This window comes from Loxodonta africana, unplaced genomic scaffold (genome assembly GCF_030014295.1).
Source record: "Loxodonta africana isolate mLoxAfr1 unplaced genomic scaffold, mLoxAfr1.hap2 scaffold_73, whole genome shotgun sequence".
NCBI classification, from domain to species: Eukaryota; Metazoa; Chordata; class Mammalia; order Proboscidea; family Elephantidae; genus Loxodonta; species Loxodonta africana.
The window spans coordinates 658,989-682,328 of record NW_026975462.1 but is presented as its reverse complement, the minus strand read 5'-3'; the positions used below and the strand labels follow the sequence as shown (position 1 = coordinate 682,328).

At 41.7% G+C, this 23,340-nt stretch overlaps 1 long non-coding RNA gene across 6 annotated transcripts in view; it reads left to right on the top strand.

Moving 5' to 3' along the window:
* LOC135230029 (uncharacterized) overlaps positions 1-23,340 on the top strand; it is a 224,350-nt gene that overhangs the window by 46,370 nt on the left and 154,640 nt on the right. For all 6 annotated transcript variants that reach the window (XR_010320668.1, XR_010320667.1, XR_010320669.1 and 3 more), the window contains one exon: positions 5,516-5,690. This is a non-coding gene — a long non-coding RNA (uncharacterized LOC135230029). The remainder of the gene's footprint in view (positions 1-5,515; positions 5,691-23,340) is intronic.

The following is a 23,340-nucleotide window of genomic DNA, read 5'->3' as shown; positions in this document are numbered from 1 at the left end:
CACCACATATTTTCTCTACTCCTTATGGAATTCCGATAAATAAATGTTAGATATTTTTGGATTTTTTTGAGGCTCTGTTCATTTTTTTTTTCAATATTTGCTCTCTGTTTTCAGATTGGATATTTTCAATTGAACTATTTTCATCTCATTGATCCTTTTGTCTGTCAACAGCATTCTGCTGTAGAGCTGATCAAGTGAATTTTTTATCTCTATTTTTCCTGTCTAAAATTTTCATTTGTGAATGTTTTCTATGTATTTTTCTATTTTTCTAAGGTGTGCCTGTTACTTCTTTGAGCGTGGTTAAAGTAGCTTTTTAAAGTTTTTGTCTATGATTCCAAGACTATGTCTTACTTCAGTCTTACAGAAAATGTCGATGTTGTTTGTTTTAGGAATCACTTGACCCAGTTATGTTCAGGCTGCAAGTTCTTTCCCAACTTCTGGATGCTGTGGCTCAGATGTCAGTTAAGATTTTGAAGACTTTGCAGTGATATTTGGATGTAATCTATGGGAGTGTCACTCAGTTTGGGACCTTGTTGGTGTTCTAACCCATAATGCAGTTCTCAAAGGATTGATCTACTTCTTAGGGTCAGAGCAAAGCATATGCAACTGTGGGAGTCGGGGGCGTATGAAAAACAACTTTATGGTATCCCTCTCTTGAGCCACCTGGTCTCTGTCTCTCTGAGGCTGTCTGATGTCTGAGCAGCTACCTTCCTGGTCCACTGGCAAGAATGTTGGGGCTTTAATCTCTTCATTCTGCTGTGCAATGAAGTGCCTGGGTCTGCCTGTGAGGCCAAATATTGGTAAGATGGAGAAAATATAACAGAGATTCCTCTACATTATTTGGTCCTTATACACTTAGGTCAGAGAGAAGGCACACTGTTTCTGGTGATACTTCGAAACAGGTATGGAGAAAAAGGCATTAACAGGTTGATAGCTGCATACTAGGTGTTAGGGATTAAATTCTGTCTTCCCAAAATGTATATATCAGCTTGACTAGGCCATGCTTCCCAGTATTGTGCGATTATCCACCATTTTGTCAGCTGATGTGATTTTCCAATGTATTGTAAATCCTACCTCTGTGATGTTAATGAGCGAGGATTTGAAGCAGTTATGTTAAGGAGGCAGGGCTCAATCTACAAGATTAAGTTGTGTTTTAAGTCAATCTCTTTTGAGATATAAAAGAGAAAAGAGCAGAGAGACAGGGGGACCTCAGTACCACCAAGAAAGTAGTGTCAGGAGCAGTACATCCTTTGGACCTAGGATCCCTATGCTGAGAACCTTCTTGTCCAGGGGAAGATTGGTGACAACGACCTTCCCCTAGGAGTGACAGAGAGAAAAAGCCTTCCCCTGGAGTTGGCACCCTGAATTTGGACTTATAGACCCTCCAAGACTGTGAGAGAATAATTTTCTTTGTTAAAGTCATCCATTTGTGGTATTTCTGTTACAGGAGCACTAGATATCTAAGACACTAGGTACCAGGAGATGTACATTTCCCAGCTCTTTCACTCCCAGGGCCACTATGACTAAGTAGCCAATGCCATAAATCCATGCAAGCAGACTATTCTGATTACTGCTTTGACTCTACTGTCTGTTATGGTAACCACACTCACCTTGTCTTTGTTAATTGAGTGCCACCACTTGGCTGCTACCACCACGGGGTCCAGGCAGCTGCATTGTAGTTAGGTGTCTTAATTCAGTTAGGGCAGTTCTCACTGTGGATTCTTACTTACATAAAATAGCAACCACAGAAGTCTTCAATAATGCTGGGGCTTGCTGCACAAATGTGTACCTCACCGCTATGGTAAAAAGAGAGCCCTCTGGGCACTCCGTGTGTGGGTCTGTGGGTCCAGCCTAATAAATCCATTCTAACCTGCCAATTTCCCTCAGCCTTTGGATACCTTCTCCTACATTATACAATGGCAGATCTGCCATTTCCACTTGATTTATTGTAGGCCACCACTTAATCCATGCTTCAGTAAACCAGCCAAATAAACTATGAGATCCTTTTCTAACCTCTCAAGCTGAAACACTGAATGAAGAATCTATGCTTCCTTGGCCTATATCAATAAACTTAGACTAATTCACCTTTATGTTGCTTGCACCGTTATCCCACACCCATAATAGCCATTCCCACACATGTTCACCAGGTTTCTGTATGTATGTATGTATTAGAAAAATCAAGCAGTTCTTTTGGAGTTTAGCATACCTTCTCCTGGGTCACACTTCATAGTTGACCTTTTGGGGCTTGTTGGGACTGAAGTCTAGGTATAGGTCTAGAAGCAAAAATGGGCAGTGGCAGTGGGATGTTCAGCCGTGTCTTATAAGGCATCTGCCTAAGGTAATGCCCCAGGCAATGCCCCAGACACCACCCCAGGAGATAACTCAAACAAGACACTTCAGGCACAGCTGGGGTAATCTCATCAGATGGAGGTGGAAGGGATAATTGTTTTACTGGGAAGGGTGCCTTAGCAGGCAAAGTTAGAGAATCTCTTCAGATGGGAGTAAGAGGTCTGGTTCTGTTAGGAAGAGCGATTCAACAGAAATTGGAGGTTCATTGTCCCCCGCTTCCTGACTGTCTGCCCATATGTCCTCATCCCAAGTTTCAGGATCCCATTTCTTCCCAATCAGTGCCCTCACTCTAACTTCAGACACCATTTGAGGCTGGATATTCAACTGGCGCTTTAATTCAGTCACTCTTATGATAAGAATCTGAGTTTATTTTTGGCAGCATTAGCCTTGTTACTATAAGAAATATGGTTTTCTTTCTGGGCACAAGTGGCAGCTTTCAGATCTTGTATGTGGTGCTTGAGCTTTGAGCCCATTTCTTTCATTCACCAGTGTGGCTCCAAAAGCAGGACCAACCAAGCAGCTTCCTTATTATTCTTATTGTGACAAAATTATAGAAAAGTATCAAATATGTAATCAGGCAGAGCCTTGTCTCTCACAAATATTTGGTCCAGTGGTAGTAGTATTTTGCGTATTTCTATTGTCACCTCCCACCATGGATTAGCAATAGCCTGTTTACTTCTGGAGACAGTCATCAGTGCCTTTAAGACTAGCTAGACTTGAGAATCAATTCAGAAAACTCATCCTTAAGATTTGGTTCCTCTACAATCACTGTAGGTACCAAATGTCTTAGCCTGGGATCTCTAGAGGTGCAAAACTAGTGAAGGGAACATATATATATATACACACATATATATGAGTGTGTGTATATATATGTGTGTGTATGTGTGTATATATATACATATATATGGAAACCCTAGTCGCATAATGGTTAATAGCTATAGCTGCTAACCAAAAGGTTAGCAGTTCGAATCCACCAGGCGCTCCTTGGGAACTCTGTGGGGCAGTTCTACTCTGTCCTGTAGGGTCACTATGAGTTGGAACCGACTTGACGGCAATGGGTATATACACACACACACACACATATGCATACATACATATGTTAGTTGTTGTTGCTGTTAGATGCCATCGATCCTATGTAAAACAGAATGAAACATTGCCTGATCCTGAACCATCCTCACAATCATTGCTATGTTTGAGCCCATTCTTGCAGCCATTGTGTCAGTTCGTGTTGTTGAGCGCCTTCCTCTTTTTTTCTGACCTTCAGCTTTTCCAAGCATGATGAGCCTCTCCCGGGACAGGTCCCTCCTGAAAATATGTCCAAGGCACATGAGACGAAGCTCGCCATCCTTGCTTCTAAGGTGCATTCTTGGTGTACTTCTTTCAAGATGGTTTTGTTTATTCTTCTGGCAGTCCATGGTATATTCAGTATTCTTTGCCAACACCATATTTTAAATGAATCAGTTCTTTGGTTTTCCATATTCATTGTCTAACTTTCTCAAGCATGTGAGGTGATAGAAAATATCATGGCTTTGCTCAGGCACACCTTAGTCCTCAAAGTGACATCTTTCCTTCACAACACTTCAAGGAGGTCTTTTGCAATAGATTTTCCCAATGCAATACATTGTTTGAATTCTTGACTGCTGCTTCTGTGGGCATTGATTATGGATTCAAGTTAAATGAAATGCTTGATGACTTCAGTATTTTCTCTATTTATCATGGTGTTCCTTACTGGTCCAGTTGTGAGAATTTTTGTTTTCTTTATGTTGAGGTGTAATCCATACTGAAGGCTGTAGTGGTTGCTCTTCATCAGTAACTGCTTCAAGTCCTCTTTACTTTCAGCAAGCAAGGTCGTATCAGCTGCATATCATAGGTTGTTAGTGAATCTTTCTCCAAAACTGATGCCATGTTCTTGTTCTTCGAGACCAGCTTCTCAGAATGTTTGCTCAGCATACAGATTGAGTAAGTATGGTGAAAGGATACCACCATGACACACAACTTCCTGATTTTAAACCACACAGCATCCCCTTGTTCTACTCAAATGACTGCCTCTTGGTCTATGTACATAAAAAAAAAAAGTACATATTCCGCATGAATACAGTTAAGTGTTCTGGAATTCCCATTCTTTGCTAAGCTATCCATAATTTGTCATGAGCCACACATTGAGTGTGCTTGTATAGTAAACAAAAATAGGTAAACATCTTACTGATATTCTCTCCTTTCAGCCAAGATCCATCAGACATCAGAAATGATATCCCACATTCCATGTCTTCCTCTGAATCCAGCTTGAATTTTTGGTAGTTCCCTGTCTGTGTACTTCTGCAACTGTTTTTAATTATATTCAGCAAAATTTTTCTTGCATGTGATGTTAATGGCATTGCTCGATAATTTCCGCATTGCCTTGGAGCACCTCTCTTCCAGTCATTTGGTCAGGTAGCTGTCTTCCAAATATATTGAAATAGACAAGTAAGCACCTCCAGCACTGCATCCATGTGTTGAAACATCTCATTTGGTACTGTATCAATTCCTGGAGCCATGTTTTTTGCCAGTGCCTTCAGTGCAGCTTGGAGTTCTTCCTTCTGTACCATCAGCTCTTGATCATCTGCTACCTCCTGAAATGGTTGAACGTTGACCAGTTCTTTTTGGTGTATTGAGTCTGTGTATTCCTTCCGTCTTCTTTTGATGTTTCCTGTGTTGTTCAATATTTTGCCCATAGAATCCTTGAGTATTGCACCTAGAGGCTTGAATATTTCCTTCAGTTCTTTCAGCTTGAGAAATGCCAGGTGTTTTCTTCCCTTTTGGTTTTCTAACTCCAGATCTGTTCACATTATTATTATCATACTTTGTCTTCTCCAGCTTCCCTTTCAATTATTCTATTGAGCTCTTTTACTTTATTATTCCTTCCATTCTCTTTAGCTACTGTACATTCAAGAGCAAGATTCAGAGTCTCTTGTGACATCCTCTTTGGTCTTCTCTTTCTTTCCTGTCTTTCTAATGACTTTTTGTTTTTTTTTCATATATGATGTCCTTGCTATCATCCCACAACTAATCTGGTCTTCGATCATTAGTGTGCAGTGCATCAAATCTATTCTTGAGATGGTCTCTAAATTCAGGTTTGATATACTCAAGGGCATACTTTGACTCATGGACTTGTTTTAATTTTCTTCAGCTTCAACTTGAACGTGAATATGAGCAGCTGATCATCTGTTCTGCAGTCAGCCCCTGGCCAGATTCTGACTCATGATATTGACCTTCTCCATCATCACCTTCCACAAATTTGATTCCTGTCTATTCTGCCTGGAATGGTTCACGAGTATAGTCACCGTTTATGCTCCTGATGAAAGGTATGTGCAATGAATAAGTCATTGGTCTTGCCAAATTCTATCATGTAAGCTTCAGTGTCATTTCTATCATCAATACCTTATTTTCCAACTACTGATTTGTCTGCTTTGTTTTCAACTTCGCATTCCAATTACGTAATTATCAGTACATCTTGATTGATCAATGCATCATGTTTGATCAGTTTCAAACTGCAGAACTTGGTAAAAACCTTCAACTTCTTCATCTTTCACATTCATGATTTGTGTGTAAATTTGAATAATAGTCTTATTAACTGGTCGTCCTGGTAGGCCTGTGGATATTATCCTATTGCTCGTAGTGTTGTACTTCAGAACAGATCTTGAAATGTTCTTTGTAGCGATGAATATGATGCCATTCTCTACAGTATCTCAATCCTGGCATAGTAGAACATACCATTGTCTAGTTTAAAATGTCCAAAACCAAGCTATTTCAGCTCACTAATGCCTAGGATTATTGACCTTTTATGCATTCCATTTCATTTTTGATGACTTCCAATTTCCCCAGATTCATAATTCCTTCATTCCACACTCTGAGTATTAATGGATTTTTGCGTCAGTTTCTTCTCATTTTGAGTTGTGCCCCATCAGCAAATGTCATTAAAGTGGGATCTACTTTGAGGAGGTAGCTCTTCCCCACTCGTATTTTGAGTGCCTTCCAACCTAAGGGGTTATCCTCTGTCATTCAGCCAGACAGTGTTCCAGTACTATTCGTAAGATTTCACTGGCCAGTTTTTTTTAGAAATAGATCACTAGGTCCTTTTTCCTAGTCTGTCTAAAACCAGAGCTCCACTCAAAGCTGTCTACCATGGGTGAACCTGGTGGTATTTGAAATACCAGTGGCATAGCTTCCAACATCACAGCAACATGCAAGCCACCACAGTACAACAAACTGACAGAAGAGTGGTGGGAGTTAAAAATGAGAAGAACCAAAAAGAGTGCTTCTTCCATGTCTGCTGATTTAGAGGAACCATGAGAAACTGTCAAGTGAAGAGTGATTCAGAGAAAAACATGGGTAGAGTGTGACCTAATTTCCATAAAAACAAACAAATGAATGTCCTTACGTGTGTCCTGGCAAAAAGAAGTATGTAAAAGGATACATATGTATCTTTGGACACTGGACACTTTGGGGGAGCAGGTACAATATACTTATGTGGGGATGGCTCTTATTATAACTTCTGTATACAAATCTCTATTGTTAAATGTGTTATAAGAATGTAAAACCTTTTAAAGTTTAGTAACATCATACGTGTATGTGTGTGTATTTGAAACTTTTTTTTTTTTTACTATTTTATAAATGTGTTTTTTAGTTATCTAGTTTAGTGTGGCTATAGCAGAGATACCACAAGTGGATGGCTTTAACAAACAGAAACTTATTCTCTCACAGTTTAAGAAGCAAGAAGTTTGAAGTCAGGGCACCAGCTCTAGGAGAAAGCTTTCTGTCTTTGTGGCTTTGGGGGAAGGTCCTTGTCATCTATCTTCCCCTGGCCTAGGAAATTCTCAGCGCGTGGACGCTGGGTCAAAAAGACGTGCTCCACTCCAGGCACTTCTTCCTTGGTGGTATGAGGTCCCTCTCATTTCTGCTCACTTTTCTCTTTGTATGTCAAAAGAGACTGACTCAAGACTCACCCTAATCCTGTAGATTGTGTCCTCCCTCATTAACCTAACTGCCTCTAATCCCGCCTCATTAACATCACAGAGGTTAGAATTTACAACCCATAAGTAATCACATCAGATCACAAAATGCAGGACAGCCACACAATACTGGGAATCATGGTCTGGCCAGGTTGACACACATTTTGGGGGACACTATTCAATCCATAACAATAGAGAAAACACTGTCTTCAATGCCAGATTCAGAGACTTTTATCCATCTATGAAGGGCAAACACAGAAACTGAACAAAATTCAGACCAGCGAATTATTGCTTGCTCTTGTAACTAATGACTTCTTCTGGCCTCTATGCCTGGAAATGGCCAAAAACAATTCTGTGAGGATTAATTCAGTCACTGCTCAAACATCTACTGCATGTACATGTCTACAGGTAAGGAAGAATGCTGGACACCATGTGTGATTCATTAAGTAACACGGGGACCATTAGACTATTGTTCTCCTTCTCTGGTATGCCACTATCACCTTCTCCCCTTGTTGCTCTCCTGAAAAACCCACGCTTGTATATTCTAGGCTTTTTTCCAGGATTGAATTTGCAGGAAGTTAAAGATATATCTTTGAAAGATAAAGAAGACTTTGGCCACATTGTCTTTAGACAGTTGAACTTCCCAGCCAACCTCTGTGCAGGATGGGAATTCACAATCCCTCCTACACAGTACCTCTGAGCAGGACGGGATTTCTGTTTCATTGTCAGGAGAAGGTGGAATTCACCCGTCTTCAGAAAACTTACTTTCCTTTGCCTCAAACTGTCCTACTCAGGATCTGTCACGGTCACTCTGAGAAATTCACATGGGCAGCCTGTATGGAAGTGCCCATCCTAGAGACCCTGCCCTCCCTTCCTTGCTCCATAGGGCTTCCTCTGACACTTGGGGTCGCATCTCCCAGGGAGTACACACCTCTGGCACTTCCAGGGATTCCCAGGCCCTGGGATACTGTGGATGGGACTTGGAACTCAATCTGTTTCTTCCCATCCTCACCTTTGGTTATTTGTGTTCTGTCTTCACCAGATTTAGGAGGCCTTGTCTTCTCTTTGCTCGTTTCATCTCAGTCAGGCTTTTCTATTCCAATTCTCTGATCTCAGAACAGATCAGGTTAGACCACAGAAAAGAGAAAGACCAAGCAAACATCACTGATCTGTGCAGAAGCTGCTGGGAAGGGATTCGATTCTCATTGGTTTAGGGTTTTAAGCCCACTGCTCACCGGCAGGCAGGTTCCCCCCAGAGTCTGGCTTCTGTCTGGTACCTTGTACTACAAAGAACTCAGTGACCAGCCCACCTTCACAATCACACCTCCCTTAGAGCTATCTTTGCAGAGGCTCTTTCTCAGACTTCCACGTCCCACTGAAATCCCATTTCTCTTTCCTTACAAACATTGTGCTCATTCTCAGGGCCCTGAGACCTCATCTGCAGGTGAGTCTTGTCCTCTTCTCTCCTTGGCGGGGGGAGCTTTTGAGTGGACCTCATGTCTTTGGACAGATATCCTAGGGCTTCTTCCACCCTGGTGCTCTAGGGCTGGATCTCTCCATGTAATAGAGGGGGCGTGGACGGGGCACAAGGCTAAAAGAGTGGATCTTCCAGGTGAAGTGGGTTTAAGAAGCCTGAATGAAGTTCTTCCCTGAAGGGTGCATATTTTGCAGTCCAGACATCCTGCTTCTCTCAGTCTAAGAGTCCTAGCACGTCTTCAGGTGCTTTCTCCTTTGACCTTGAGGCCATGCCTGCACCCTCTGCAGCCAGGTCTCCCACATGTGCAGCAGCACCAGTAGGTGTGGTAGCCTCTTCAGCCCCTGTCTCCTCCTCCAGATGCTCCTGGAGGTACCTGGCTCTTCTTGACAGGACTCCGGGATGCTGACCAGGAACTCAGTGTTGGTTAGACTGAGGGCAGACATGATGGCACTCACTTTCTTCAAAAACTCAGCCTCGAGACCAGGGGCCTTTTGCCAACAGGGGTGTGAGATGTTTTGGTCTGGTCTGCCAGACCATGGCTAACCCCTTGACCTTACACACTTGGGTTAAATACTCATACTTGACCTATTGATCTCTGGAGTAATTTGATGAGTGAGAATTCTGCCTAGTGGAAGCTGATGAAAAAGGCCTTGCTGATACTTGGGGAATCCTCCTGGGCTTGGAACTTGGGCTTTTTGTTCTCATGTTCTACCCTGAGTGACACTTTCCTCTTGGGTTGAGACTTACAATAATGGAGAGTTAATTTACATGAGCCCTCTGGGCTCTGGTGTCTCAACTGTGACCTAAGTCTCTGGTCTCAGGGATCCCTGGAGGCCTCTCCATCACCACCATCCTCCACCTCCACAGTCCCCATGGTTTCTTTCTTCTTCCCCAGGCACCGACCATACTTTAGGGAATTTACTCTGGGCAATAAAGTCTCCTCCAGAAAATTTCAGTGATGGTACTACCTTATAGCAAAAGTCTATCGTTTTTCAAAAAATTATAATACGTTGATTTAAAAAAAAAAACTCCCAGTTTTCTTTTAGTAGATTCCAATTCATAGCAACCCTGTAGGACAGAGTAGAACTCCCCATAGGGTTTCCAAGGAGCAGCTCGTGGATTCCAACTGCCAAACCTTTTAGTTCGCAGCCAAACGTTTATCCAGTGATAGTTTATAATATAAACAGAGGATCGCCACATTAAAAAAAATTTTTTTTTTTTGCATTTGTTGGACGGAAGTGAATTTGCTCCTGTGGAATATGGAAATTACCTCATCCTCTGCACCTTCATGATAATACATGGTTTCTCTAAAAGCTGTTTTCTATGAAAGTTATTTTTTTTAGTAAATTTAGAGTGTAAACATTGAAACAGGAGAATCGGTCTCCTCTTTGTAACTTGTTTTCTTCCTCCTTTTAAGGGAAGGATTTTCATAGAAGGAATTATACTTAAGGAGACAGCGTAATTTGTACTTTTCTGTGTAATTTAAAACTTCTTCTCGTACCCTTAACTAGCCTACACCAGGAGATTAAAATTGCCTTTCTCTGAACAGAAGCCCATTACCATGTCCTTCAGGGTGAGGCAGAAACAGATGTCCACATTTGAGAGTCTGATGGCACAAACCTTAGTAGCTGAATCACAACCATGCCTCCTGTGGGGGGGGCGGGGCTTGTATATGTCAGCATAAGGGTCAGTATTTTTCTGAGTTTGAGGGAAAGATTGGCGAGTTAAGGAAGAAAGAGAAGGAGTTTGGGAGGGGAGTGTAAGCTCCAGTGACAGACAGAAGATGGGGTGAGGGATCTCTCAAAGGGTATTAGAGGCCAGTCAGAAAAGCAGGATGCAGCAGGAAGCAGGGCCAGTGGAGGGCAGCACTGGGTGGAGGAGGACAGCAGAGGTAATAGTAGTGGGAAGGGCAACAAAACTGGCCTGAAAAGAGTGATAAATGACTGATCCTAGATGAAGCTCAGGTTAAGAAAAGTAGGAAAATAAAAAATTCTATCCTGTAGCCATGTTTGTGGTTAGGGGTTGTTAGGCTCTTGAGGGAGGTGGGCAGGAGACACAGGAGGGGAAGGGGAGTTTCTGGATCTAGGGAGGAGTCTACAGCCCTTCTTCTGCCCTCAATGATGTGGGTTCTGGGCTCGTCAACCTACCACTCCCAGAACCTCCTGAGAAATTTCCTTAGTTCTTCACATGGTATATTAATTCCATCTCATTAGAAAATATAATAAGTAGGCTTCTTGCTACCCACCCTTTCCATCATCCTATACTCTCTGCCCCAGTTGCCCACTGGCTTCCTTCCTTTCCACCATGTTCAGATCCAGAACAAAAGAGTGCCTTGTCTGCAGCTATTCTGGAAAGCTCTCAAACTTACAGTTGAATTCTTTCGTTTCATCCCTCATTTATTCCTACATTTCTTATTGACAAAATAAACTTTGGTTAATTGTCTACTAAATGACAGAAAATGCTTTCTCAGAAGAATCTTCCTTATGACCTTATCCATTCGTTCCAAATCCCTCATCTTGTCCTACCATGGCTCTCTTTTCTGGTGGAAGTCAAACCTTTTGTTCTGTAGCACTCGGCAATCTGGGACAACTTTTCCTCACCTTTATCTAGAGTCTTAGAGAAAGGCCTTTTCCTCGTGTGTCACTGTTTCATCCTGCTTGGGTGAAGATGTCCAAACATAATGGTGTGAAGGACCTTTATCCCTTCTCCCATCAGGAACCTTTGGTAACCTGGGGACTCTGGCTTGCTCCTGAATTTCCTTGATTCAGTAGCTACAATTTCTCTCCCACAAGACCTGAGGTTGGCACCCTTTTCAAAAAGCAGCTGAGATCTGAGTTAGCACCAAGGCTTCCGTAATCCTGTGTGACATCATTGCTGACAGTGCTGAGTTCCATGGGCCCAGGTTGAAGCTAAACATGGCAACCAGAAAAACATGAGACTGTCAGGTAGGTGCTTGAGAAGTGCTAGTGCCAATGTGGGAAGAAGGAGATTAGATACTAAAAATGAATTGAAACTTTTCCGTGCCGTGTAAGGGGTTACTATCCCTTGGTGGGTAAAGAGAGCACAGGGAATGATAACAGTATCACGGGTAGCTGCTTTCTCCCAGTCCTCTCATTTGACTCTGTTGGAATCATGTCTCTCCAGCTCTGGTTATAAAATGTCCACTCTGAGCCCCTCTTAGGTCTCCTTAGCCTCTGAGTCTTCACACAGGCTCTGCTCTCTGACTAGGAGATGTTCTCTCCCTTCCCGTCTGCTGGTCTACTCTCCCTGGTGAAGAGTGAAGGTGAAGAAAACTGACCCCACTGGAACAGATTAGGCTTATGACTTCACCAAAAAGGCCTAAGACTCAGGAATTTTGTGGTCAGCCAGAATGGGAAGTTTGGGAGTTGACTTGGGGAAAGCCCATGACAGACTCTGCTTTTGTTTAGGAGGCCATTTAGAAGAGAAACCAGCCAATGGGGAGACCATTTGAGGAAGAAATTAAGAAGGTTGGGGTGGTGATGAGGAAGGAGCAGACTTCTCCAAGGAAAATAAAAGTTTCAACATGGGGATGGTAGGGGCTTGTGTTGTGTGACCCCAAAGGACAGAAGAGGCAGGAATGGTAGGGAAACAATAGAACAAAAGATAATCCGTGCCTCTTCACAAATGTAACAAATGCCCCAGTGTTTTCAGCCTGTTTCCTCAGACTTTTCTCATCAAGCCATCCCTCCCCTTTTACTGAAGCCTCTGGAAAATACCTGGGGCTTCCTGGATGCTCGGCCTTTTTTCATCCCTTAACTATTCAGTCATATTCCCAACTTGGTTCAGGCATCACTTCCTGGTTGTAGTCTTCCCTGAATCTTCTCCTGGTAGATGAGTCCACTTCTTGCTCTGTACTCCATTGTACCCAGGAAACCCTTTACCACAGCATAAAACACAATTGCATTTACTACACATTCTTCCCCTCTCTGTGCCCATGCCTTCTATGAGACTCCGGAGCACCTTTCATTAGCAGTAGGAGTCTTCTTCTACCTGTTAGTTGAAGGCCGACCTTACGGTTGCTTCAGCCATTTACATAGTAGCAGAGAAGATACAAGGAGAGAATTGAAAAGATTTTACATTGAGTCTTGCCCTTTTGTTGCTCTTAAACCCTGAGAACCTGTGGGAATGACCCCAGGCCAGCCTGCTGAATGATGAGGGACCATTGGAAAGAGGATCCAGCGGTTTCACTGAGTTGATTTTATGAAACTGGCTCGCAGGTGACCTGGAATCAAATTGTAGACACATGAATAAGCCCTGCTGCGAGCCACTGTGGCTGGCCCAGGTCAGAAGAACCCCAGAGTGACAACCTGAAAAATTATGAGCTTAGTAAATGGTTGTTTTTTTAAGACACTACCTATTGGAGTCATTTGTTACACAGCAATAGGTGACTGATACACCTGTTAACTTGGCCGTTTCTCTTACCAGGCAGTGAGGCAACTTCTCTAAGTCATTTCATCACCAAGAGCATCTGGCCTAGGGTCTGACATGTAGCTGTTTATACAGGAAATCTTTGTTGACTTAATGCATGAATGAGTAATACAAATTGTATGTGCGAGTCTGCACAAAATCATTATGAAAAAAAGCATGATTTTTTAAAAAATAAAATGAATTGAGGCTCAGAACTACCTGCTTACAAAATTGAGGGGAGTTTTTAACCTCACTTTTAGGGTACTCTCTCATCCAGATATGCAATAATTCCCAGGGTTTAATGAAGGACCAGTGCTTGGAGAAGACCTTCAACACACCCATTGCCTCAGCCTATGTGGGTGATCTCTCTAGAAGCATTCGTTCTGCTGTTTCCATTCTCAGCTGGAGCATGAGAGCCTTGGTGGGGCTGTCAACAGCATAACAGGTTTTGTCTACTTATGTGCCTGCATCAGCCTTTGAGGTTCTGTAACCTACTCCAGGGCACTATCAAGAAGGAGGTCCTACCCCTTCCCAATGTCTAGGACCCTACTATCTCACTGTCACTCTTCCCCTGGGCTCCAGTTCACTCAGTCTGATCACCTCAGTGAGCTGAGGCTTTTACCACAGACTCTTCAGAGTCTTGAAGTTTCAGGGCTTCAACACTGTGAGTCCAGCTATCTCCTTGAAATGAGGTAGGGAAGGAGGAAAAATGTAGGAAGACTTTATTTTCCATTTAATGTTGCAATAAAATTTCTTGCCCTGCATTTTCGAAGGGTCCTGCCTAACAATTCCCTCTGTTCTCTTCCAAGATGTAGGACGATGAAGAGGGAGTGTTTGTTGTGTCATAATCTGCAGAAGGCTGCAAAGTGCACATGGGGTCCATTCCCCCGATGCTCACACTACGGCGCCCCACCCACGTGGAAATCTCTGCAAGTGTTACTGAGTCCCTCCCACATCCACAGTGAACAGCTTTCAGATTCTTATAAGAGGGAATTGTGTCCTAACACCAGCTGCTCCCTGGAAACCCTATGGGGCAGTTCTACTCTGTCCTATAGGGTCTCTGAGTCAGAATTGACTAGATGGCTACAGGTTTGGCTTTTTCTTTCAGCCGAGTGGTGAGAGTTTGATGTCAGCTCCATAATCGTGTTATTAAAAAATGATGACAAAGTACCAGGTGAAAGTAACAAAACAAAACTGAAATGTAATGGCTTTTTCACATTTATTGGCCCCACAGAGTTCCTTCGAGGTGTTTACTTTTCACTAGATTCGGAGAAATGTTTGTGAGAGAGACACAGCTTGAGATAGCTCCAAAATTACGTTTCCCTCCTTAATGTTAGGTTACATTAAGAGCTGGTTGGCTGGTTTATCATCTGCCTGCTTCACAAAAATAGAAGGCCCATGCAGGCAGGAACTTGTCTGTTGTGTTTGTCAGAGTATCCTGGTACCTGGTGCCTAAGAAGTGCTAAAAAATGATTTGAGTGAATGTGGGTGGGTTTTTATAAAAAACACTGTGTTGCTGTCTTTATTTAGTTAAATAGTGAAAACAGGGATAAGGAAAATGGAGACAATTATTTGTATAATTTAGAGTTACATAAGATGAGAATAGAACTTGAATAATGAAGAGATAAAAAAATAAGCTGTGTGGATGGAATGTACCCCCTTCCCTTTGCTTTGGAGGGAGACATTTTAAAATTGGATTGTTTTTTCCCTACTGATTTATAGGTTCTATATGTTAATTGAAAGGTAGTCTTTTAGGAATCACAAATATTTCTATTGAGATACAATTCACCTGCTGTAACACTGCCTTTGAAATATGCACAATACCTTGGCTTTTAGTATATGGGCAGACTTGGTACAACAGTCACCACTGTCTAGCTTCAGAATATTTTCAGTGCCCCGTAAATGAAGGCCCTTGTTAATAAAGGCGTATTAACAGTCATCCTCATTACTCCTTTCCTCCATGCCGTAGCAACCACTAATCTACTTCTGTCTGTGTTGGTTTGTCTGTTCTGGACATTTCATGTAAATGGAATCATGCACGTTGCGGTCATTTGTGTTTGGCTTCTTTCATTTAGCGTAATGTTCTCAAGGTTCGTCCATGTTGTGTCATGTATCAGTACTTGGTGCCTTTTTGTGGCTGAGTAATATTCCAGTCTATGAATATACCACATCCTGTCTATCAGGTCATGACATGTGGGTTCTCTCCACATTTTGGCTGTTATGAATAACACTACTAGGAATCCTCTGTGTGAGTTTGTATGTGAACATGCTTTTGATTCTCCGGGCTACAGACCTAGGAGTGCAATTGCAGTGTTGTATGGTAATTCTGTGTTTAACTTTCTGCAGAATTGCCAAACCGTTTTCCAAAACAATTGGATCATTTTACATTTCCACCAGCGGTATTCCAGCTTCTCCACATCGTCGCCGACACTTGTCCATCCTGTTGAGTTTAGCCGTCTTACTTGTTTTGAAATAGTAGTGCACTTTAGTTTAGATTTGCATTTCCCTGATGACTAATGAGGTTACGCTTCTTTTCCTGTGCTTGTTGACAGTTTCTGTATCTGCTTTTGAGAAATCTCTATTCAAATCCTTAGCCTGCAAACTTTTTTTCAGCTTTTTGCCTGTATTTTTACTCTCTTCATATACTTTTTGATATGCCAAAGATCTACAGATCTTAACAGTTTTAGCCTTCATATTTTGGGATTTTTAAAAAGTCTTTCTCTTTTATCAATAAAAAGAAAATAAAAACTTCTAAAATTTTTATGGTTGCATATTTTAATTTTAAATATTCGATCCATCTGGAATTTTGTTTTGTGTAAGGTATGAGAAAAAGGATGAAAACATTTTTACAGGTGGTCTGAGTGATTACCTGATTGCTACAAACGCTCCTTTTCCCATGACCCATATCTTCACTGCATTTTCCCGTAGTCCGTACAGAGACGCCTTTTTATAAAGGGAGGCCACCATTCCCAGCCATTTCATTTTAAGGTTTGTTTTCTGCAATTAAATCCCTTGTGTATCTTATCTACACACCTTTTCTTTTAAGCTAATACAAATTTTGTGTGAGTAGGACCTTGGCGAGTGTAAGATGGGCTTGAATTTCATAACTGGTTCCATGTGGTGCAGCCCAGCAGACGGACAGACAGAAGCAGGGGCTGCAGAGGCGACAGAAGCTATGAGAACAGGAGCCTCTAGAGATTTGCTGTGGAATTTCACATAAAGCTCTAGACTTTTCTGTGTAAACTTATCATCATATATGGACATCACCTTAGAACAGACAGAGAATAATGCTTTAAAAGTTAGACATTCCTAAGGAAGGTGTTCATTCCTTAGCGGATGCTGAGAAGTGTATGTGTTTTGGTGAAGATATGTACCCATTTCTACTGGGTATGTATCTAGAAGTAGCATTGCTGGGTCCTAGGATATATGTATGTTCACAGCTCTTGTAAATACAGACAAAACATTTTTAAACTGGTTGTATCAAATTACACTTCCAGTAGCGGTAGATTAGAGCTCCATTTACTCCACGTTATACCCAATAGTTGGTATTTTCCATCCTTTCCATTTTAGCCATTCTGGCGTGTAGGGGATAGTATCACATTATGGCTTTTTATTAGAATTTCTCTGATAACCAGTGAAGTTTTGTCACTTTTCATATGTTTCTTGGCCATATAGAAATCTTTTATACAGTGCACAAGTATTCGCTCATTTTTCTATTGAACTGTCCGCTTCCTTTTTCCTTTTTGGATTGTTCTTTATGTATTCCAGAACCAAGTCAGTATTAGGATATATGTATTGCAAATAACTTCTGCTACCACATGAATTCACCCTTGTGGCTTGTCGTGAACTTTCAGATGCAAACACCCGTCTTTTACAAAAACAAGCAAATGTGTAGACATAAAAGTTTATTAGGGGTTACCAGGGGCAGGAGGGAGGAAATAAAGTGGTGTTCCTGCATATGGAGACTGAGTTCTGGTTAACAGTGGTAGGAAAGTCACATTGATTAAGGGCAGGGTTGCACAGCCAATTAATGGTAATTACTGTCAGTTGTTCAGTCACCAAAGGTTGTGTGGTATGTTTACAACAACAACGATGAGCAGCTGCTGGGGCAACATAAGAGTACTCAACCGATGAGGCGTATTCTTTTATTATACTTTTCTCTATTTTCTAATTTGTTTTTATAACATGCTACTGTTCAAATTTATAAAATGTTTGCATGATGAAAGTGGATAACAAGGTCTATCCCACCCATTACATCCTTCTAAGGTTTAAATGAGGGACTACATGCCATCAGCAGAGGCTCAGCCTTGGTTGGCACTCGATAAATACTTGATTTCTCCCACTCTTCTGGCTCACTGTCTTCTCCCCTGGTTTATTTGCTCTTCTCTTTCGAGCTGGAAGCATGTGACCAGAGGCTTCCCGACACCATCATTCTGCTTTCCATACCAATGTTATTGTAGTCTTGGGTTCCTGGGCAGCCTCTCCACAGGTTTAATTCTTTCACTTCTGTTCATTTATTGTTTAAATATACTCGTTTAATTTTGTCCTGCTTGTAGAAGTATATTCTAGTCATTGAAAATTTGGAGACTACCCCAACACACATGGGAACACCATGAGTAAGAATAGACTCCACGGCAATGGGTTTTATATGTGTGTCGCACACATTTATGTATATTCACTTAAATATTATATCCTGCTCCTTTCACTCAATATTATATTTCCATGATAAAGTTTTGTTTATTTTACAGACAACATCAAATTGTTTTATTATATTCTGCTGTGTGCAAGGAGTATATAATTTTAGCAATTTGAGTATAGTTGAAATATTAAATGTGCATGTTTCTAGTAATCTTCAACCTATACTTAAATCTTTTAACAAAAATCTTTGCTATTGAACCTTTTTTTTTATTTGTTATTCAGCATTCTTTAACACTAGGAGATAGTCTCAGGATCAACTCAGATCATATTTTCTCCCTCTTACACACGAAGGCCCTTAAAGTATTCAAAGATTGTCGTTGTTGTTGTTAGGCGCCGTCGGGTCGGTTCTGACTCATAGGGACCCTATGCCCAACAGAACGGAACACTGCCTGGTCCTGGGCCATCCTTACAATCATTGTTATGCTTGAGCTCATTGTTGCAGCCACTGTGTCAATCCCCCTCATTGAGGGTCACCTTCTTTTCCGCTGACCCTGTACTCTGCCAAGCATGATGTCCTTCTCCAGGGACTGATCCCTCCTGACAACATATCCAAAGTATATAAGACGCAGTCTCGCCATCCTTGCCTCTAAGGAGCATTCTGGCCGCACTTTTTCCCAAACAGATTTGTTAGTTCTTTTGGCAGTCCATGGTATATTCAATATTCTTCACCAACACCACAATTCAAAGGCGTCAACTCTTCTTCGGTCTTCCTTATTCATTTTCCAGCTTTCACATGTATATGATGTGATTGAAAATAGCATGGCTTGCGTCAGGCGCACCTTAGTCTTCAGGGTGACATCTTTGCTCTTCAACACTTTGAAGAGGTCCTTTGCAGCAGATTTGCCCAATGCAATGTGTCTTTTGATTTCTTGACTGCTGCTTCCATGGCTGTTGATTGTGGATCCAAGTAAAATGAAATCCTTGACAACTTCAATCTTTTCTCCATTTCTCCTTTTGTTGCACATTGGTCCAGTTGTGAGGATTTTTGTTTTCTTTATGTTGCAGTGTAATCCATACTGGAGGCTGTGGTCTTTGATCTTCATTAGTAAGTGCTTCAAGTCCTCTTCACTTTCAGCAAGCAGGGTTGTGTCATCTGCATAATGAAGGTTGTTAATGAGTCTTCCTCCAATCCTGATGCCCCGTTCTTCTTCATATAGTCCAGATTCTCGTATTATTTGTTCAGCATACAGATTAAATAGGTATGGTAAAAGAATACAACCCTGACGCACACCTTTCCTGACTTTAAACCAATCAGTATCCCCTTGTTCTGTCTGAACAACTGCCTCTTAATCTATGTAAAGGTTCCCCATGAGCACAATTAAGTATTCTGGAATTCCCATTCTTCCCAGTGTTATCCATAGTTTGTTATGATCCACACAGTTGAATGCCTTTGCATAGTCAATAAAACACAGGTAAACATCCTTCTGGTAGTCTCTGCTTTCAGCCAGGATCCATCCAACATCAGCAAGGATATCCCTGGTTCCACGTCCTCTTCTGAAACTGGCCTGAATTTCTGGCAGTACCCTGTCGATATACTGCTGCAGCCGTTTTTGAAAGATCTACAGCAAAATTTTGCTTGTGTGTGATATTAATCATATGGTTCTATAATTTCCACATTCGTTTGGGTCACCTTTCTTGGGAATAGGCATAAATATGGATCTCTTCCAAAAAATATATATATATATATATATTTCTTTTTTTTTTTTTCCAGTCAGTTGGCCAGGACGCTGTCTTCCATATTTCCTGGCATAGACGAGTGAGCATCTCCAGTGCTACATCTGTTTGCTGAAACATCTCTATTGATATTCCATCAATTCCTGGAGCCTTGTTTTTCGCCAGTGCCTTCAGAACAGCTTTGACTTTTCTTCCTTCAGTACCATTGGTTCCTGATCATAGGCCACCTCTTGAAATGGTTGAATAGTGACCAATTCTTTTTGGTATAATAATTCTGTGTATTCCTTCCATCTTCTTTTGATGCTTCCTGCGTCGTTTAATATTTTCCCCATGGAATCCTTCACTTTCGCAACTCGAGGCTTGAATTTTTTCTTCAGTTCTTTTAGCTTGAGAAACACCGAGCATGTTCTTCCCTTTTGGTTTTCCATCTCTAGCTCTTTGCACATGTCATTATAATACTTTACTTTGTCTTCTTGAGAGGCCCTTTGAAATCTTCAGTTCTTTTACTTCATCAATTCTTCCTTTTGCTTTAGCTGCTTGACGTTCGAGAGCAAGTTTCAGAGTCTCCTCTGACACCCATCTTGGTCTTTTCTTTCTTTCCTATCTTTTCAGTGACCTCTTGCTTTCTTCATGGATGATGTCCTTGATGTCATTCAAAAACTTGTCTTGTCTTCGGTCACTAGTGTTCAATGTGTCAAATTTATTCTTGAGATGGTCTCTAAATTCAGGTGGGATATTTTTGCTCTCATGGACTTGCTCTGATTTTCCTCAATTTCAGCTTGAACTTGAATATGAGCAATTGATGGTCTGTTCCACAGTCAGCCCCTGGCTGTTTTGTGACTGATGATATTGAGCTTTTCCATCGTCTCTTTCCACAGATGTAGTCAGTTTGATTTCTGTGTGTTCCATCTGGCGAGGTCCATGTGTATAGTCACCGTTTATGCTGGTGAAAGAAGGTATTTGCAATGAAGAAGTCGTTGGTCTTGCAAAATTCTATCATTTGATCTCCGGCATTGTTTCTATCACCAAGGCCGTATTTTCCAACTACTGATCCTTCTTTATTTCCAGCTTTTGCATTCCAATAGCCAGTAATTATCAATGCATCTTGATAGCATGTTCGATCAATTTCGGACTGCAGCAGCTGAAAAAAATCTCCTATTTCTTCATCTTTGGCCCTGGTGGTTGGTGTGTAAATTTGAATAATAGTTGTGTTAACTGGTCTTTCTTGTAGGAGTGTGGATATTATCCTATCATTGACAGCATTGTATTTCACGATAGATCTTGAAATGTTCTTTTTGACGATGAATGCAACATCATTCCTCCTCGAGTTGTCATTCCCAGCGTAGAAGACTATATGATTGTCTGATTCAAAATGGCCAGTACCAGCCCATTTCAGCTCACGAATGCCTAGGATATTGATGTTTGTGCATTCCATTTCATTTTTGATGATTTCTAATTTTCCAAGATTCATACTTCGTACATTCCAGGTTCCAATTATTAATGGATGTTTGCAGCTGTTTCTTCTCATTTTGAGAAATGCCATATCAGCAGATGAAGGTCCTGAAAGCTTTACTCCATCCATGTCATTAAGGTTGACTCTACTTTGAAGAGGCAGCTCTTCCCCAGTCATGTTTTGAGTGCCTTCCAACCTGGGGGGGTCATCTTCCGGCCATATATCAGACAGTGTTCCGTTGCTGTTCATAAGGTTTTCACTGGCTAATGCTTTCCAGAAGTAGATTTCCGGGTCCTTCTTCCTAGGCTCTCTTGTCTGGAAGCTCAGCTGAAACCTGTCCTCCATGGGTTACCCTGCTGGTATCTGAATACCGGTGGCATAGCTTCCAGCATCACAGCAACACACAAGCCCCCACAATATGACAAACTGTCAGACACGTGGGGGTAGCAAACTATGATTTCATTCATCATTTTCATTTTTTCATTCAATCAATATTTAGAAAGATTCCATGTGCCAGAAATAGTCTACATCATGTGGACGCAGTGGTGAAAGGTACACATTGTCCCTGCCATTGTGAAGGGGACACCCAGTGCGGGTGGGAGGGGGACTGGTAAAATGCAGTCCAGAGAAAGGACAGACCATGCTCCAGGAACCACACTGGACTTCAGAGAGCTTTGTTGGCTGCCGTTCATCTGTCCGGCTTCTAGATGTCAGAGTGCCCTCAGGCTCAGTGCTTAGTCCTCTCTCTCTATATAGACACCCTCTCTCTAGGATGTCTCAGTGAGTCGGTGGCTGTCTGTAGCTGAGGATGTGATGTTTACACCTCCATCCATTTCAACTTCTCCTGGTTCATGACTTCTATTCAAATGTCAGCGTAACTCTCTGTACCGAGTTCTTCATCTGTAAAATGTGCCTTATAATGATACATTCCTCACATGGGTATCATGCAGAGCAAGTATCTTAAGAGAGGAGAAACCCTCACAAGAGTCCTGGCACCAGTAAGTGTTAGCTGTCAGTATTATTACCTGACATCTCCACGTAGATGTCTAACAGCTATGCCATGTTATCAATGCCATGAAACAATTCTTGGTCCCAACCCCATTCCACCCTTATCGATGAATTTCTCAGGGCTTCAGTGATGGGAATGTGTGCGTTTTCCCACATAATGGACATGGCTAATAAAGGTTGGCCTGGTCCTTCATAATAAGTTGCTCCAAAGTTTATATGGGTGGACTCAGACAAGTGATAGCCAACTAATATAGACAAAAAATAGAACTCTCAGCTGCTCATATTTGTACTCTCAGCCTAGAATATCTGGTGAGGGTACTATATGGACTGAATTGTGTAACCCCAAAGGTACGTTGAAATCCTAACTACTGTACCTATAAATGTGACCTGATTTGGATATAGGGGATTTTTAAAATTATTTTAATGAGGCCATACCAGTGTAGGGTGGGTCCTAAACCTAATCCCTTCTGAGTTACAAAAAGAACAGAATAGACACAGACACAAACAGGGGAAGAGGGAGACAGACAAAGGGGAAGATAATCTACAAGGCCAGGAACGCAAAGGGTGGCTGGAAGCTGCTAGAAGCTGAAGTAGACACGAGCCATGCCCTGAATTCCTACTTCTAGCCTCCCGAACTGTGAGAAAATAAATATCTGTTCTTTAAAGCCACCCAATTGTGTTATTTTTTTCTTATGGCAGCCCTAGATGACTAACACATACCCATGGTTATCCATGAAGCCTGGTGTAAAATAGTGTTCTCCCCTCCTTGTCTAGCCCACCCGAATCCTGCTATTTCCTTATCAGTGTCCTCTGCCTTCACTAAGAGCTACAACAAGAGTCGGCTTGATGCTGATGCATAGAAATGCAGTTTATTTTTTAGTTTATATTTATGATTGACTAGCATTAATTTCAATGGTTTGTTAATTTTTCTGTGGAGGCATTTCTGTAATCTATGAGTAATAGCAGTTGCAACTTTTCCTTCTTTTTGTTGTCGCTTTGTTCTAGCTTGGGCCTCCAGTGTTAAATATTTAATATAAATAATGATAGAAAGCATCCTTATTTTTTTAAAGAATTTTTTTGTGTGCTTTAAGTGAAAGTTTTCAAATCAAGTCAGTCTCTCACACAAAAACGCGTATGCACCTTGCTACACACTCCCAATTACTCTCCCCCTAATGAGACAGCCTGCTCTCTCCCTCCACTCTCTCTTTTCGTGTCCTTTTCGCCAGCTTCTAAACCCCCTCCACCCTCTCATCTCCCTTCCAGGC